Below are 14876 nucleotides of genomic sequence, written 5' to 3'. Positions count from 1 at the left end.
CTATGCAAGTAAAAATTGTATGTGTTTTAATATTTACGTGCTTTTTAAATTTAAGGCCCCTTTATAACAAATGCTACAGGCCCCGCACCAGCTTAATCCGGCACCGATTTTAGGCAACATCTTTTCACAACGGTGAGCGGCACACGTGCGGCAACTGTTGCCACTGACAATTGCCCTGAAGTTGCTCCCCCCCACCCCACTTTGCTCGAGTTTCCAGACAGAGGACCCAAATGTCAAGTGAAGGGGCCAACAGCCAGTGGCGTCAATTATCGGGCAGTGTGCAGGGACGGTTGTGAACTCCACACACCATGGCCCACGTCACCTAAACTAAACTATTTTTGATTACATTTTACCAGGTAAGGCCAACTGAGCTGTGTAGCTCTTTTTCAGAAGCGACCTGGCCATCACAAATGAGAGCTCAACGAAGTGGTGGCTTATCACGTGGACATTTATAAGCAGCCAAATACTCGTAAATGCGTGATGTTGATTATAAATGTGGAGGGGAAAACCGGACGACCCGGAGATAAACCCACGCGATGACGGTGAGAGAGAGAGAGAGACACGCAAACTCCAAATATAGAGCAGGCGGGCGGGCGTCAGGTCAGGATCGAACTCACGACCTCCTGTATACCAAGCGAGGTAGTTAACATCTCATAGCCACCGTGGCGCTTTGCCGGAGGGGGGCCACGCGCTGGGCTACTGGGGGTGGGGGGGGGGGGCAGAAGTTTGGACGGAGGGCCCCCACCCACACCACCCATACACACCCACCCACCCACACCACCCACCCACTCCACCCACTCCACCCACTCCACCCACACCACCCACACCCCCCTCCCCCCACCCACACCCACCCCACCCACACCCACCTACACCGCCCCCACCCCCCCCACACACAGCCACCTACCCACACCACCCACACACACCCACCTACCCACACCACCCACCCACACACACCCACCCACACCACACCACGCCACTTTAACTCACAGTGCGACCTCGCGGGGTTTTGGCGACCAATAATTATCCACCCGACACAGCCGATTCGTCAGCGGCTTTAGTCACGTGAACAAAACGTGCCAACTAGTTACCAGTTCAGCAACTAACCGGTGTGATGGAGGGTAAACGTGGTGGGTGTACTCCCCAACGCAGCGGTCAGCGCTGAACTAACCTCGCTAACGCACGTGCCTAGCACCACCTTCCCTCGCCTCCTCCCCATCACCCTCCAACGTTGTTGCGTCCCCTCCCTGCGTGCGTTTAGCCCCGAGATGAAACTAAACTAAGCTTATTAAACTTTATTTTATATAAACAAAAAAAACCTGGCGCTAATCCTGAGTGCCGACCGCTCGCCTCTCAGCCCCCCCACCCCCCACCGAGTCTAACCCCCCCACGGTGTTTGACCTCTGCTGTTGGGACCACTTTGCGTCGAGTGCAGTGTTGTGGTGCGAGTGATGCGATGGTTGTTGTTGTAGTTGTTGTAGGTTGGTCCAGGTTGCTGTTCTTGTGTATTGTTGCTGCTGCTGCTGTTCTTGTCGTCATCATAGCTGCTGCTGCTGTTGTTGTTGTCGTCATAGCTGCTGTTGTTGTCATCATAGCTGCTGCTGCTGTTGTTGTTGTCATCATAGCTGCTGCTGCTGCTGTTGTCATCATCATAGCTGCTGCTGCTGTTGTTGTTGTCATCATAGCTGCTGCTGCTGTTGTTGTTGTCATCATAGCTGCTGCTGCTGATGTTGTTGTTGTCATCATAGCTGCTGATGCTTGTTGTTGTTGTCATCATAGCTGCTGCTGCTGATGTTGTTGTTGTTGTCATCATAGCTGCTGCTGCTGATGTTGTTGTTGTCATAGCTGCTGCTGCTGATGTTGTGTTGTCATCATAGCTGCTGCTGCTGATGTTGTTGTTGTCATCATAGCTGCTGCTGTTGTTGTTGTCTTCAGCATTGTCCTTGTTGCTACGGTCGATGCTGTCGGTGGTGCTGATGTTCTCGCTCACAGCTTCGTGCCGTCTGGAGTGTTCTCGCGCTGTGTTCGTGACCTGAGGCCTTCGCTGTTACTGCTGTTGTCCTTACGTGTCGCTGTACCTGCCTGCCTGCTGTCAACAATGCTGCTATAATTCGTGATGCTTTAGGCTGTTACTCGCCGATGGTGTTGATGTCTTTGCTGTTGTTGTTGCTAATCCTTGTTGTCGATTTCTTCTGCTAGCTGTTGTTGCTTGCGACGCTCATCGGAGTGGGGTATCGGGCAACCAACCACGTTCTGTCGGCGTTGAAGCTGTTGGCGCTGCTGCTGCTGTTGTTGTGCTTTGCCGTCGCTGCTATGCGACCGCGTGCTGTCGGTGCCGACACTTCTCGTCGCTTCCGCGGCTGTTGCTTTCGTTGTTGTCATCGCTACGCGTCGCCGGGCAGAGTGGTGTTGACGCAAACCATAATCTACTGCTGTGCCTGCTGCTGCTGCTGTTATGCTTGCTGCTACTGCGGTTAGAATTGCTGTCACTTCTTTCGCCTTTGTTTGTGGTTGGTGTTGTTATTGTTTGTGGTTGTTGTTGTTGGGTAGCTGCTGCTGCTGCGTGACCGTGTTCTGCTACGTGTTGATGCTGTTGTCACTGCTGCTGATGCAGGTTATTGTTGGTGGTTGTTGTTGTTGTTGGTGGTTGTTGTTGTTGTTGTTGGTGGTTGTTGTTGTTGGTGGTGGTTGTTGTTGTTGGTGGCTGCTGCTGCGTGACCGTGTTCTGCGAAGCATTGACGCTACTGTCGCCGCTGCTGCTGTAGGTTTGTTGTTGTTTGTTGTTGTTGTTGTGCTGCTGCTGCTGTTGTTGTCGGTGCCACGCGGGCGCTCAGCACAGCGGCTTCAGGGCCACCATGTTCTGCGCGGAGGTGAGCGGGAAGTTGAAGCCCTTCTGCAGGAGGTTGCCGATGTCGGCGCAGCAGCTGATGCAGGCCGTGAAGGGCGACACGAAGATCCAGAGGCAGGCGCAGAAGAAGCCGATGGGCCAGGCGATGAAGATGAGGATGACGAACCACAGCAGGCCCCACAGCCACGCGCAGTTAGCCATGTCTACAACACACCTGGGCTGTTACCTGAGATACACAGCACACACACACAGCACACACACACACAACAGTTAGCCATGTCTACAACACACCTGGGCTGTTACCTGAGATACACAGCACACACACACAGCACACACACACAACAGTTAGCCATGTCTACAACACACCTGGGCTGTTACCTGAGACACACAGCACACACACACAGCACACACACACACACAACAGTTAGCCATGTCTACAACACACCTGGGCTGTTACCTGAGTGACACACACACACAGCACACACACAAAAACACACAACGACAAAGTGTAAAGATTCCCTCTCCGTATAGTCTTTAACAGACCGTTGGGGCCAGGTGATGTTAGCGAGTAGCGCCTATAAAGGCCGGGACGACACACGAGGGGTGGTGATGGCGGTGGTGATGGTGTTGATGGTGGTGATGGTGGTGGGTGGCCAGCACGACGCCCGCCCGCCTTTGTCTCCCCAATGCCGATGTTTACACACCGCACCCAGGTACACAATTAAAAGGCCGTATCGACCTAGGGGTGGCCCAGGACCGGTCCAGTGGGAAGTGAACTCTGGCGGCCGGGTTTTGTGGCGCGCGCGTGAGAGTGTGCGACGGCCACGTATAATACAATTATAATAAAAGTGTAAACACAACAACAACAACAACAGATCAACACATCAACACCACCACCACTACACGTGTGCATCACCGTCAACCCACACGGCTTGCCCCGTATCCCTGTACAACTTGGGTGTTCAGGTCCATACAGCGTGCAGCCGTTTCAATGCGGGCAAAATAAAATTGTCTGTTCGCGTTTCTCCCTTGCGATGGGACTTTGTAGGTGAACGTTGGCATTTTTAAGGGGCACGGGGTCACCAACGAGGTGTGAATGTGGTCTGTAGTAAGGTAGGGCACCGATAAGGGGTTGACAGCTCTTGAGTGTGTGGGGGGGGGGGGCAGGAGACTGCAACCTGTCAACACCACACGTGGACATGATGATCACCGCACTCTCACAGTGCTTCCTGATCACCCGCGTCTTGCCAGGGACCCAAGTCCACTGCGCTACCCATTACACGACGTGTGAGCAAGGGTAATAATAGTTCACTCAGCCTTGTAGCATTGGGGAGAGATGGGGAGGAGATGGGGAGAGATGGGGGAGATGAAGGCTCATATCCCCCCCCCCCACCCTCAACTTTGACTCCTTATGCAGCTTATTCAGGGACTCACGAACTTCCAGTGGCATCTACATCTGCAGAACGTGAAGAACCAGTGGCATCTACATCTGCAGAACGTGAAGAACCAATGGCATCTACATCTGCAAAACGTGGAAAACCAGTGGCATCTACATCTGCAGAACGTGAAGAACCAGTGACATCTACATCTGCAGAACGTGAAGAACCAGTGGCATCTACATCTGCAGAACGTGAAGAACCAGTGGCATCTACATCTGCAGAACGTGAAGAACCAGTGACATCTACATCTGCAGAACGTGAAGAACCAGTGGCATCTACATCTGCAGAACGTGAAGAACCAGTGGCATCTACATCTGCAGAACGTGAAGAACCAGTGGCATCTACATCTGCAGAACGTGAAGAACCAATGGCATCTACATCTGCAGAACGTGAAGAACCAGTGGCATCTAAAGAACCTGAAGAACCGTGGCATCTACATTTGCAGAACGTGAAGAACCAGTGGCAGCTACATCTACAGACCGTGAAGAACCAGTGGCATCTACATCTGCAGAACCTGAAGAACCAGTGGCATCTACATCTGCATAACGTGAAGAACCAGTGGCGTCTACATCTGCAGAACGTGAAGAACCAGTGGCGTCTACATCTGCAGAACGTGAAGAACCAGTGGAATCTACATCTGCAGAACGTGAAGAACCAGTGGCATCTACATCTGCAGAACGTGAAGAACCAGTGGAATCTACATCTGCAGAACGTGAAGAACCAGTGACATCTACATCTGCAGAACGTGAAGAACCAGTGGCATCTACATTTACAGGAGATTTTCCAATTTTTAAAGCCATTCCCCGTGTTTAGTGTACACGCCGTACAACACGTTTGGAAGTAGACAGGAGTAAAGTTGGACTTACGAACAAATCGACTTACGAACAGACCTCTGGAAACGAACTTGCTCGTAAGTAGAGGAGTCCCTGTGGACCAGTCAACAGGCGTTGGCACGGCACATTGAACACGAGCTGCGGTTTTAGCTCAAAGTTGACTGCAGCCTGCGGCCGGAGTACGAATGCAGAAGTAGCCGGCACGAGGTCGGTCCCTGCGGTCCCCGGCTTCTCGCTTCCACTTCCCCCCCCGCTCTCTTTAGCAGGCTCGGTCGTTGTTTCGACAAGCGCCGGCCCAGTGAACGAAGGGATAACGATGGCATGTGCTCGGGACAACTTTAGGCGAACGCTGGTTTAACGTTGGCATGTGGTTGGAGCAACGCTCGGACGTGGTTGGAGCAACGCTGGGACGTGGTTGGAGCAACGCTGGGATGTAGTTGGAGCGACATTGGGCCAACGGCTCCACGTCGATGGGGGGGGGGGGGGTATAGCGTACCGCCGTGTACCAGATACGTGTCCCCCCCTGCCACTGCCCATGACGATGACAACACGAGGCCAAGGTTACAGGCGGTGGTCGAATCATCGCCATGGCGACCAACCAACACCACCCCACCCACACCACCCCCCCACACACCACCCCCCCATACAGCCAAACCCTTGCGACCATCGGAGGGGGCCCTGGAGCCGGGCGCACCGCCTCTCACGTGAGCCGTGGGGCGCAGGGGCCCCTTGGACACAAGAGAGGGGGAGGAGGAGGAAGAGGGGGGAGGGGGGAGGGAGGAGGAGGAGGGAAGAGTAGGAGGGGGGAGGGAGGAGTAGGAGGGAGGGGGAGGGGGGAGGAGTAGGAGGAGGAGGCGATTGGTGTCTCGACCGCTCGGCGCTCGCGGGTCGTGGGAACCGCGAAAGCGACGCGTGACCGACCCGAGAAGATATTGCCGTCGGTTTTTTGTTTGTTGTTGTTGTTGTTGTCTTGTTGTTGTGTTTAGTTTGGCGGCCTTCCTCCCCCGCGCGCAGCTCCGATTGGCCACGGTTGGCCACGTACGGTGCGAGAGAAGTTCAACGTGCTAAGGACGCAGCAGCCGTTTCGAGTTGGTGTCACGTTGACGGCGACGTGGCCAGCCTCTTGCACCGAGCGGCCTCCCCCCGTTCGCTTGGCCCTGACCGCGTCACCCTGACGAGGCACCCTGACCGCGTCACCACCAGCGTGGCCGCGGTCGTTGCTAGCCAATCGCCGCTTTACGACGGTCTGCCTTGAAGCGGCCGTTGTTTGAAGAAGGAGGAGGAAGAGACGAATCCGTGGCTGTAAATGTCACCACCACCACCACGAGCCACCCCTTGCCACCGAAAGCGATGGGTCCCAACTTGGCAGCTGCCGCGGCTGCGTGGTGTGTCAGGTGCCATGGCCACCACCACCACCAACCCACGCGTCCACATTTTTGTCCAAAACAAACGTCTCGCTGAAGTGGGTCAGAGTGGCTCGGGGATAATGGGGGGTGATGAGGGGCGATGAGGGGTGATGAGGGGTGATGAGGGGTGGGTTCATGACAGCCCTGTCCAGCTCACAGAGCCCGGCACTGTCGGCAGACTCGCTCCGTGCTCCGGGTGCTCGTGACGGCCTCGTGAAGACACGGAGGCAACTCTGGCGAGCGAGTCCCCTGGCATCTGAGCGCGAGTTTTGGAGCCTAAGTTTTGGAGCGCGAGTTTTGGGAGCGCGAGTTTTGGGAGCGCGAGTTTTGGGAGCGCGAGTTTTGGGAGCGCGAGTTTTGGGAGCACGAGTTTGGGAGCACGAGTTTGGGAGCACGAGTTTGGGAGCCTAAGTTTTGGAGCGCGAGTTTTGGAGCGCGAGTTTGGGAGCGCGAGTTTGGGAGCGCGAGTTTGGGAGCGCGAGTTTGGGAGCCACCCCCCTCGTGCCCCTGGCCGGGAGGCCGATGCCCCCCACGAGTCTCGCTTGCAGCTGAGACTCGTTCTGGTCTATTGGGTGATGATGAGCGAGTTACGTTCCACCCCACTCCCTACGCTAAACATGACGAGCAGTCTGTAGGTCTGCATTGTGTGTGTGTAGAGTAGTAGTAGGTGTGTGTGTGTAGAGTAGTAGTAGTAGGTGTGTGTGTGTAGAGTAGTAGTAGTAGGTGTGTGTGTGTGTAGAGTAGTAGTATGTGTGTGTGTAGAGTAGTAGTAGGTGTGTGTGTAAGTAGTAGTAGGTGTGTGTGTGTGTATGTAGAATAGTAGTAGGTGTGTGCAGTGGTTAGCGCGCTGGGCAACGAACCTGTGCCACACGAGTTCGATTCCCGCTCACGGCCAACACCAGGTGACGATTAAATGAAACGGTCCTGGGCCTCCCCTAGGTCGACTCAGCCTCAAACGAGTACCTGGTGCGGTGTGTAAAATCGTCGCTGAGGAGACAAAGGCGGTCGGGCGTGGTGCTGGCCATCCACCCCCTCGTGTACCGTGCCGGCCTTCATATGTTTGCTGCTCGCTAACAGCACTTGCCCCTACAGTCTGTTGAGGTTATGGAGCGGCCAGGGAGGGGGACATCTTTAGCTTTGCGTGCGTATTTTACTTTACGATGTTTGTGTAGCGAGCTGTGTGTGGTGTGGGTGGGTGTACCTCCTGTGGAGCTGCCGCCCGTGCGTGTAGTGCGTGTGGTGCGTGGGTGGAGTGAGACACCTCCCAGGACCCAGTCGGTCACCACGAGCCAAGAGAAGGAATCCCCCCCCACACACTTACAGCCACGGTAATGAGATGTTAACTACCTCGCCTGCTATACAGGAGGTCGTGAGTTCAAACACGACCCTGCTGTCTAGTTGGGGTTTGCATGTCTCTCTCTCTATCATCACGGTGGCTATGAGATGTTAACTACCTCGCCTGCTATACAGGAGGTCGTGAGTGTCAAACACGACCCTGCTGTCTAGTCGGGGTGTTGCATGTCTCTCTCTCTATCATCACGGTGGCTATGAGATGTTAACTACCTCGCCTGCTATACAGGAGGTCGTGAGTTCAAACACGACCCTGCTGTCTAGTTGGGGTTTGCATGTCTCTCTCTCTATCATCACGGTGGCTATGAGATGTTAACTACCTCGCCTGCTATACAGGAGGTCGTGGGTTCAAACACGACCCTGCTGTCTAGTTGGGGTTTGCATGTCTCTCTCTCTATCATCACAGTGGCTATGAGATGTTAACTACCTCGCCTGCTATACAGGAGGTCGTGAGTTCAAACACGACCCTGCTGTCTAGTTGGGGTTTGCATGTCTCTCTCTCTATCATCACGGTGGCTATGAGATGTTAACTACCTCGCCTGCTATACAGGAGGTCGTGGGTTCAAACACGACCCTGCTGTCTAGTTGGGGTTTGCATGTCTCTCTCTCTATCATCACGGTGGCTATGAGATGTTAACTACCTCGCCTGCTATACAGGAGGTCGTGGGTTCAAACACGACCCTGCTGTCTAGTTGGGGTTTGCATGTCTCTCTCTCTCTATCATCACGGTGGCTATGAGATGTTAACTACCTCGCCTGCTATACAGGAGGTCGTGAGTTCAAACACGACCCTGCTGTCTAGTTGGGGTTTGCATGTCTCTCTCTTTCTATCATCACAGTGGCTATGAGATGTTAACTACCTCGCCTGCTATACAGGAGGTCGTGGGTTCAAACACGACCCTGCTGTCTAGTTGGGGTTTGCATGACGACTCGAGAGAGAGGACGACTCGAGAGAGAGGACGACTCGAGACGACTCGAGAGAGAGAGAGGACGACTCGAGAGAGAGGACGACTCGAGAGAGAGGACGACTCGAGAGAGAGGACGACTCGAGACGACTCGAGAGAGAGAGGACGACTCGAGAGAGAGAGAGGACGACTCAGAGAGGACGACTCAGAGAGGACGACTCGAGGACGACGAGGAGGGACCACAGACGAGGAGTGGGGAGGCAGCAGCAGCAGCCACGTGGTGAGGATCCGGTGCTAAATTCCACCACGACCTCTGTACTCAGTGATGTATTATGAGCAGCATCATTAAAATACAAATCATAAAATGTCATACTGTTTAGTGTTGTTCATGCAAAGCTGCATCTCAACTCTGTACAAGAAACCAGATATATGTATAGCCCCTCGCAAAAAGAAACCACCCCTTAAGTCGTCACTTATAATAATCATCTTGCGTAATTATCGCGGTCAATCATGAACTTAATCATTATTCTCACCATTATTGACACGACCACCACAATCACGTTTCAAGTTTCAGCCATCATCATCATCATCATCAGATAAACCAATAAACAATATCATATTCATTCGTAACACGCCGGTTATCAGAGCAATTCATCATTAGCGTCATCGTCATCATCATCATGACCACTACCACCATCACTAATCATTGTAATAATAATCACCATCACCAATCACGGCTACAACCACGATCGTTGTTATGAATACGATTAATCACTGGACTCATCGTCATCATCAAGTGATCATTCGTAACCACCAACAACAGTAAACAATCATTATTTATTGCCTGTCAACACAAAGCTCACAATCACTAATCTCATCCACACAGCTCACCCACTCCACCACCACTAAACTCACCACACAGCTCACCCACACCAGCACTAAACTCACCACACAGCTCACCCACACCACCACTAAACTCACCACACAGCTCACCCACACCACCACTAAACTCACCACACAGCTCACCCACACCACCACTAAACTCACCACACAGCTCACCCACACCACCACTAAACTCACCACACAGCTCACCCACACCACCACTAAACTCACCACACAGCTCACTCACACCAGCACTAAACTCACCACACAGCTCACCCACACCACCACTAAACTCACCACACAGCTCACCCACACCACCACTAAACTCACCACACAGCTCACCACACCACCACTAAACTCACCACACAGCTCACCCACACCACCACTAAACTCACCACACAGCTCACCCACACCACCACTAAACTCACCACGCAGCTCACCCACACCACCACTAAACTCACCACATAGCTCACCCTCACCACCACTAAACTCACCACACAGCTCACCCACACCACCACTAAACTCACCACACAGCTCACCCCCACTACCACTAAACTCACCACACAGCTCACCACACCACCACTAAACTCACCACACAGCTCACCCACACCACCACTAAACTCACCACACAGCTCACCCACACCACCACTAAACTCACCACACAGCTCACCCTCACCACCACTAAACTCACCACACAGCTCACCCTCACCACCACTAAACTCACCACGCAGCTCACCCTCACCACCACTAAACTCACCACACAGCTCACCCACACCACCACTAAACTCACCACACAGCGCACCCACACCACCACTAAACTCACCACACAGCTCACCCACACCACCACTAAACTCACCACACAGCTCACCCACACCACCACTAAACTCACCACACAGCTCACCCACACCACCACTAAACTCACCACACAGCTCACCCACACCACCACTAAACTCACCACACAGCTCACCCACACCACCACTAAACTCACCACAGCTCACCCACACCACCACTAAACTCACCACACAGCTCACCCACACCACCACTAAACTCACCACACAGCTCACCCTCACCACCACTAAACTCACCACACAGCTCACCCACACCACCACTAAACTCACCACACAGCTCACCCACACCAGCACTAAACTCACCACACAGCTCACCCACCCCACCACTAAACTCACCACACAGCTCACCCACACCACCACTAAACTCACCACACAGCTCACCCACACCACCACTAAACTCACCACACAGCTCACCCACACCACCACTAAACTCACCACACAGCTCACCCACACCACCACTAAACTCACCACACAGCTCACCCACACCACCACTAAACTCACCACACAGCTCACCCACACCACCACTAAACTCACCACACAGCTCACCCACACCACCACTAAACTCACCACACAGCTCACCCACACCACCACTAAACGCACCACACAGCTCACCCACCCCATCACTAAACTCACCACACAGCTCACTCACACCACCACTAAACTCACCACACAGCTCACCCACACCACCACTAAACTCACCACACAGCGCACCCACACCACCACTAAACTCACCACACAGCGCACCACCACCACTAAACTCACCACACAGCGCACCCACACCACCACTAAACTCACCACACAGCTCACCCACACCACCACTAAACTCACCACACAGCTCACCCACACCACCACTAAACTCACCACACAACTCACCCACCCCACCACTAAACTCACCACACAGCTCACCCACACCACCACTAAACTCACCACACAGCTCACCCACACCACCACTAAACTCACCACACAACTCACCCACCCCACCACTAAACTCACCACACAACTCACCCACCCCACCACTAAACTCACCACACAGCTCACCCACACCACCACTAAACTCACCACACAGCTCACCCACACCACCACTAAACTCACCACACAACTCACCCACCCCACCACTAAACTCACCACACAACTCACCCACCCCACCACTAAACTCACCACACAGCTCACCCACACCAGCACTAAACTCACCACACAGCTCACCCACACCAGCACTAAACTCACCACACAGCTCACCCACACCACCACTAAACTCACCACACAGCTCACCCACCCTACCACTAAACTCACCACACAGCTCACCCACACCACCACTAAACTCACCACACAGCTCACCCACACCACCACTAAACTCACCACAGAGCTCACCCACACCACCACTAAACTCACCACACAGCTCACCCACACCAGCACTAAACTCACCACACAGCTCACCCACACCAGCACTAAACTCACCACACAGCTCACCCACACCAGCACTAAACTCACCACGCAGCTCACCCACACCAGCACTAAACTCACCACACAGCTCACCCACACCACCACTAAACTCACCACACAGCTCACCCACCCTACCACTAAACTCACCACACAGCTCACCCACACCACCACTAAACTCACCACACAGCTCACCCACACCACCACTAAACTCACCACAGAGCTCACCCACACCACCACTAAACTCACCACACAGCTCACCCACACCAGCACTAAACTCACCACACAGCTCACCCACACCACCACTAAACTCCCCACACAGCTCACCCACACCACCACTAAACTCACCACACAGCTCAACCACACCAGCACTAAACTCACCACACAGCTCACCCACACCAGCACTAAACTCACCACGCAGCTCACCCACACCACCACTAAACTCACCACACAGCTCACCCACACCAGCACTAAACTCACCACACAGCTCACCCACACCACCACTAAACTCACCACACAGCTCACCCACACCGCCACTAAACTCACCACACAGCTCACCCACACCACCACTAAACTCACCACACCACCACTAAACTCACCACACAGCTCACCCACACCACCACTAAACTCACCACGCAGCTCACCCACACCAGCACTGCCGTCGTGTGTTCAAAGGCGGCCGTGCAAAGATCCCAATCGGAGGATTTGCCGTGTCGGATTGTGCACCCACAAAGACAGAACAAGATCCCCCGTGTAGCCTCAACAGACTGTAGGGGCAAGTGCTGTTAGCGAGCAGCAGCGATGAAGGCCGGCACGGCACACGGAGGGGGGTGGGTGGCCAGCGCCACGCCCGGCCGCCTTTGTCTCTCCCCAGTGCCGATGTTTACACACCGCACCAGGTACACATTTGAGGCCGAGTCGACCTAGGGGAGGCCCGGAACCGATTCAGATCATTGTCTCAAGTGTTGGCCGTGACCGGAAATTGAACTCGGGTCGCCGGGTTCGTAGCGCAGCGTAGCGCCAACCACCCACGCCTCCACCCATCCCCGCACCCCCACGCATTCACATTTGGACAAATTGCCTGGAATGCGACCCCCACCTCATCTCATCGGACCTCGCAAGCTAAGCAGGCGGTGAGTCTGGATAGTGCTTGGATAGTGCTTGAGATGGGCAAAACGAAACTATTTTGAAACAACTCTTTTTTAAATTTCGATTTAAAGCTTTCGTGACTGCAGGGATTCATCTTCTTGGTTCTTTCGGTAAAGTCACGTAGAATTCTACGTGACTTGGTTCTTTCGGTAAAGTCACGTAGAATTCTACGTGACTTGGTTCTTTCGGTAAAGTCACGTAGAATTCTACGTGACTTGGTTCTTTCGGTAAAGTCACGTAGAATTCTACGTGACTTGGTTCTTTCGGTAAAGTCACGTAGAATTCTACGTGACTTGGTTCTTTCGGTAAAGTCACGTAGAATTCTACGTGACTTTACCGAAAGAACCAAGAAGATGAACTCTTTTTTATTTTACCAGGTCTAAGGGTCCAACCCCGCTGTGTTTGTTTTTCAGAGGCGACCTGACCATCGCGAGTGACAGGCCACAACAATCATCATCATCATCGTCGTCGTCGTCATCACGTGGCAATGTAAAGCAGCAGCCAAATTGACTAAGCGCGTGACGTCGATTCTAAATGTGGAAGGTGGGGGGGGGGGAACCGGTGGGTGCGGAGGAAAATGCACGGCACCACGGGGAGAGAGCGAGACGGAGAGAGACAAGCACGATGGCGTTATTCCCAGGTGCTTCTCAATCCTCCACCACACCACGACTCCCCGACACACCGAGGGCTGACGGTGGCCCATTGCCCGCTGCCGGATTAGTCGGATCACCGAGTAATTCGCCCGCCCAGTCGACCTAGGGGCGGCCCAGGACCGACTGAGGTTTTCGCCGCCACGGTGCATTGGCCGTGAGCGGGAAAACTGAACTCTGGTCGCCGCGTTCGGAGTGCAGACCGCTGGTGCCACCGCTCCCCACGACGACAAGTCGAGGGCTACGCACGGGGCGTAAGTCGAGGACAACGCACGGGACGTAAGTCGAGGACAACGCACGGGGCGTAAGTCGAGGGCGACGCACGGGGCGTAAGTCGAGGGCGACGCACGGGGCGTAAGTCGAGGGCGACGCACGGGGCGTAAGTAGAGGGCGACGCACGGGGCGTAAGTCGAGGACTACGCACGGGGCGCAAGTCGAGGGCTACGCACGGGGCGTAAGTCGAGGACTACGTATGGGGCGTAAGTCGAGGACAACGCATGGGACGTAAGTCGAGGATAACGCGCGGGGCCGTAAGTCGAGGACAACGCACGGGGCGCAAGTCGAGGACTCGCGTCTGGGGTGGGGGGATGTCAGCGGCACAACGCCGCCGCCGCTCCGTCGTATACCTGGACGGCTATGATAAAGGGTCGTTGTCCGAAACGTCGCCGATAATACATTCAGCACACGGTGTTGTTATTGAGGAGCGCGTAGAGTGTTGTTGTTGTGCACCATCACCAGCATCACCAATTAATGTGTTTGTATGTACATATGTTGAACTTCTTTCGCACCGTACGTAGGCAACCGCGCTAATACAAACTAAACAACAACAACAAGAAGCAGTCCACTTGTAAAGGGGACGGGATGCGTCCCCTCTCCCAACCCACGCCTCTCAACGCCGAGTCGAGCAGGGGTACAGGGCTTGGTTGTTGTTATTGTTGTTGTTATTGTTGTTGTTTACTTCACCGCACGGGTTCAGCGCGCGTGCGTGAAGCGGTTCGTGTTGGCACTGGTGACGAATCGGCCACGTTTCTGTCGCCGTGGCAAACCTTACCGATCGTCTGTGTCGGGTGGCGGCGGGTTGGACGACACAGCGTGAACACATCCACGCGATGCAACCCAACAAAGAGACTCGG

Source organism: Lethenteron reissneri, chromosome 53, assembly GCF_015708825.2.
Source record: "Lethenteron reissneri isolate LAM-NWPU_2019-01 chromosome 53, ASM1570882v1, whole genome shotgun sequence".
In the NCBI taxonomy this organism is placed as follows: domain Eukaryota; kingdom Metazoa; phylum Chordata; class Hyperoartia; order Petromyzontiformes; family Petromyzontidae; genus Lethenteron; species Lethenteron reissneri.
Note: the sequence above shows the minus strand (reverse complement) of the source record.